Source organism: Vespula pensylvanica, chromosome 3 (assembly GCF_014466175.1).
Source record: "Vespula pensylvanica isolate Volc-1 chromosome 3, ASM1446617v1, whole genome shotgun sequence".
Taxonomy (NCBI): Eukaryota; Metazoa; Arthropoda; class Insecta; order Hymenoptera; family Vespidae; genus Vespula; species Vespula pensylvanica.
In genome coordinates this window covers 11,428,305-11,433,304 of record NC_057687.1, presented here as the reverse complement: position 1 = coordinate 11,433,304, position 5,000 = coordinate 11,428,305, and the positions used below count along the sequence as shown (strand labels likewise).

The 5,000-nt window shown below is 41.6% G+C and overlaps 1 protein-coding gene and 1 long non-coding RNA gene across 5 annotated transcripts in view; one reads left to right on the top strand and one right to left on the bottom strand.

The window, feature by feature from the left end:
- LOC122628158 overlaps positions 1-5,000 on the bottom strand; it is a 74,716-nt gene that overhangs the window by 4,847 nt on the left and 64,869 nt on the right. The window contains exon 7 of the long non-coding RNA XR_006326987.1: positions 993-1,002. This is a non-coding gene — a long non-coding RNA (uncharacterized LOC122628158). The remainder of the gene's footprint in view (positions 1-992; positions 1,003-5,000) is intronic.
- LOC122628150 (netrin-1-like) overlaps positions 1-5,000 on the top strand; it is a 107,366-nt gene that overhangs the window by 39,355 nt on the left and 63,011 nt on the right. The window lies entirely within an intron of this gene.

Genomic DNA, 5,000 nt, shown 5'->3' with positions numbered 1-5,000 from the left:
ACGTCGCGCCCGTAGACGGGCGCTCGCGACAGCGTTAACGCCTCGTTAGGGTTTTGCGAGCGTTCGGCGTCGCGATAGGCGCGCCGAGATAATTTATTGGCTCGTAAATTTACGCTTTCCCGAATGCATATACGTATTTACGTAGATACATAGATACGCATGTGTGTGTGTGTGTGTGTGTGTGTGTAATCGTACGTAGGTACACACATACGTACGAGTTTGTACAAGTAACGAAGAGTTTTACGCAAATTTTATCCACGCTCGTACGTCGATAATCTTCCTAACCGGTGTTTCGACGACGTTCTCGCGACTTTAAGACGCTTCCGTGGGTGTTTCGTCGCTTGGATCTTTTATAGATGAATAGATAGAGAAGTTATATCTCGTCTCTCTCTCTCTCTCTCTCTCTTTCTCTCTTCCTATTTTTCTCCTCTTCTTTCTCCTTCATTCTTTTTATTTTTATATCGTTCTTACAAAGTAACGTCGCGAGGAAACCTCGCGTATAAAACGAAAGAGCGTGGTGTCGTCGAAGCTGTTGCAAAATAGTACGCGACAACGAGACGAAGCCGATGAGAGGAGGATCGAAGAAATTCCAAACGTCCTCAGAAAGAGAGAGCGAGAGCGAGAGAGAGAGAGAGAAAATGAAAGAAAGACCGACAGAAGATGTTAAAGTCAGCGACAAAGCGGTTTTAAAACCGCGACAAATGCGGTTTATTGCCGACACTTGCTAACGAGCTTGCGTATGTAAGACTCCTCGGCATCACCGGAGAGATCGTGCGAAGATACCGCGCGTGATAACGATCGTGGGATCGTTCAATCGACCAAGATAACGATCAGGATACTTTTATTTAAAAGCCGTGAAAATCTTTGCCGAATGGAGTTGATAAATCTACCGTTTAAATTAATTTAAATCTAACGTTTAAAGGGATTTTATATATCTCATTTCTTTGAAATCCTCGTCCTTCGACGATAACATAGATCTTGGAATATCGTACGAAAAAGAATCTTAAGCGTAGGACGAGTTTGTGCGCGACTAGTCTAACTTTCAAGCGTTCTGTAACGATACCCACTTTATCACTCCCTCCCCCGATTTGTGAGCTATGTAACGCGTCGTTTTCTGTCTACCTTAACACGCCTAATCTCGAGAGACAGAGCGTGTGTTTCGATCTCGTCGCTTCTTCGATCGATCCTTTTTCTTCCTATTCCTCTTTCTCCTTCTTTTTTCTATTTCTTTTTTTTTTTTTTTTTTTTTTTTTTTAATCGTCATCGTCGGTGAAAATATCTCTAATGAAATCTCGGTCGTTGATTTCTTTCTTCGACCTTCCCTCCATCCCTATTTCTCAGATTAGCTAATCTACTCGAACCCTTTTCGTCCTACGACGAACGTCGAAACGAACCGGATAGCCTCCTCGAAAGGCACGAGCAGAAATCCCCGAACGAAAAGTGAACTTAGCCGTGCTGCCGACAGCTGACCCAAAGGTTAATTGTCCTCCCGACGAACGAATCCTCTCTTTCGAGCCCTTTCCCTTCGACCGCATTCCAATTTGTGTAAGCTGCAGTTAATACGTATAATGACCGTGATCTTTATTTCTTTCCTCGTACCTATATAACAATTCCATTTAAATTTTGAAATATATTTCACGTGGGTAGGCACTAAGTACCGAGGCAAAGTATTTTGCAAAGAGTAACGACATGGGAACGAGATGAATGCTTGTCGCAATAAATAAAATAACAGAGAATGATCTCTTAAAAATGGTAAAGACCTTTTAGCTTTCCAAGAGAACTCCGGAAGACTGTCATTAAATTCAAGCTCGTTAGAAACGACACGACACGACACGACGACTACGTGGCGTGTGTTTCACGGTTCGACTATTAGATGAAAAAGGTGTACAGTTAGAAGTTATCCTTCTAGATTTCAAAGGCAACCCGCCGACCCGAGTCAGGTATCAACGGGTACGAGTTTGAGAAAAAAAACTTTTTATTGCCAGGCTTTAATAACGATAACGATCTGACGATCAAATATTTAACAATCTTATAATGGGATCAGAAACTTTAGTACGCTAAAATTTGACGGGTATTTAAAGAAAAAGTAGCGAGTATTTTCGAATTTCACTCGTTAGCCTCGTTTCGAGGAAATTGATAGATTGGAAATCGGCTTCTCTCTTTCTCTCTCGTTGATTCGTAAAAGCTAAGCGTTTAAAGAGAAAGGAAATTAGAAGAACTAGAAGTCTCTCGTTGATGAAGCAAGCACTCTCGTTCTTCGTTAGAGAACGTCATTACTGACTCAGACGAGCTATGTAACTCGATCAATTATGCGTCCTCGGTGGATACGTAGATACATATGAGTATGACGGATCCATGAAGAAACGTTGTCTGGGTAGTGGCTCGAGATTGAATTAGTCTAGGCACAGCTAGCACAACACCGTTCTCCATTTCAACGAAAAGCAGCAAGATATGCGTCGAGTAATCCGTTTAAGGTGGCTAAGTGCACAAGCACGCTACTCTCTCTTTCCCTCTCCCTCTCCCTCTCTCTCTCTCTCTCTCTCTCTCTCTCTCTCTCTCTCTCTCTCTGTCTTTGAAGAGAGTTGGCCATTTTTTCGCTACGCGATGGACCGCGGAATATACCAAGACGACGAAGATGAACTTAATTGAAGAGTGACGCTAATTGAAGAATAAAAATTTAGCTACGCAAGATTAAGAGACATCGAGGATCTTGTCTCGAGGGATGATCGGTACAAGTTGAAAAAACTGTAATCGAATAAGAAAGTAGAAAGGAACGATCAAGCAGGCCGTTAGATCTAACGATCCCGATAAAAATCTGTTCCCGAGCAATAAAAGTCCGATCGAAGTTCACATTTCGGTACTTTGATGTCCCTCGCGTAAAATCCCTCGTAACTCGTTGACAGTCGAGGACATCGACTTAAACCTATCGAGAGCACGATCACCGATTTTCGTTGGATTTACGAAGAGGTTGGATCGAAATAAACGTTACGGTAGCGCCATAAAGTTTCTGGAGGGTCCGTTCGTTTTTTCGACGCCTCATTAGAATCATAGAAGAGCGAAGAGATCCTCTCCTTTTCGTAGGAGGACGCAAAGGGATGGTAATCGGTAGCTCGGGAACGGTCTCACGAATTAAGAAAAAATTCCACGTAGTACCGGTTAACGAACCGATTTTAATTTCGAGCTGGCTCCCGACGCTCACGGAATAATTAATCGAAAGCATCTTCCACCTTTCCCCGAGCGAACGTTCAAGAGAGAATAAAGAATTAGTGGGTCGCTTTAAACAGGTTAGATATTTACTCGGCCAAAGAATTTTATCGCGAGCGTGAGAAAAGCGGACAAATTGGGCCCTCGAGGATGCACCCAATTTATCTGCTTTTCCTCACGATCCTCGGGATTACGAAATTCTTTAAATACTTTTTTTTTATTTCTTTTCTTTTCTATTTGTTTTTTTTTTTTTTTTCTTTTTTTTTCGTGGAAACTTTGTCCTCTATGGAAAGAGAAAGAAAAAAAAGTTAATAACGATAAGAAGAACGAGTGGATATTTCCTACTCGTCGTCTTTCTGGGTGGTCAGATCTAATAATTTTTCCCAAGTAATTCCCATGGCGAATTTTAACGCGTAATTTAATTGTCGAAGAATTCGATGCTCTCTCGAACACGGTCCTATCCCTTCTCTTCTCTTTTCTTTTCTTTTCTCGAAAGGAACGTAGAACGGCCGTTATTGATAATTAATATTCCTTGTAATGGCACTACCGCTTGTCTCTTCCGTTCCCTCTCTTTCTCGATCCCTAGGCGGCGCGAAGAAACAAACGAAGTAAAAAAGAAGCAAAACCCCTCCCCCCCGTGGTTCAAAGTTATTAATGCTCCAACGCTTCGGTTGCTCGTTTCGTCGGAATTTTCACATGCGTGGGTGGTTGGCGCGGAGCTGGTAACAGGCAATACTCGGAGTACGCACCTGCGACGATATTGCTATCGTAAAGAAATGGAAATAATGAAAAAAATAAATAAATAAAAGAGAGAGAGACTATAATAACAAGAACACTATCGCAGTTTGGCCCATTGAAATAATTTTCGATAATGAAGATCGATCCGTCTCGATCGATACTTCATTAGCAAAAAGACGTTCGGTACGATATATAACGGTCTCGTCACGCTATAATTTCGTAATGAGATTATCGTCCTACCACGATAATTATCGCGCATCTGGCAATAGGCTCGATTGGTGGTGCACGATTATCGAGAGACGAAGTGATTGGAAACGGACGAAGCACCTGCGAGAGCTGAGAATAATTTCTCTGGTATACATGGCTAATAGCACGGTACTACTACCTTCTTTATAATTTCTGAGAGGTGCCTCTTCTCTCGTACGATACTTCTTCCATCGTGAACGTAACGCCAATTTCTTTTTCTTTTTTTTTTACTTTCTTCTTCTTCCTCTTCTTCTTCTTTTTCTTCTTCTTCTTTCATCTTTCTCTTTTCTCTTCGTTTCTTTCTTTTTTTCCTTTTTGAACGACGATACGCGCTTAAATGTTGTCTCACGTTTCATTCAAATAAGAGCATCTATCTTTTGAGAAATTAATATAACAATAACGATCGATCAATCCGTCGCGTTAGTTTGGGTATCTCGAAAAATAATGGGTAGATACTCTTCTCAAAGCTGAGAGCTTCTACTTCTAAGTATCCACTTGGTACGTGCAAATTTCTACTCATGGAACGAAGCATCTACTTCGTTCATTAACTACCCGCCTTACCCTACGGACTTTCTCGATGCCTATCTTGAAATTTTAACTCGTTGCTGATTTCAATAAACTTGAGAACGCAGGCACGCGCGCGCACGCCTGCGACTCCTCGATCTTATCAAGTATTTTACTTAATAAATTAACTCGATGCAACTTCAAACAACAATTTTCCACGGATACTCGCGCTAAAGAATTTTCCTCCGACGAAGAAACTCGGAAAATATTCTACGCGTGAACGCGTTCGCTAAAATCGAATAACTAAA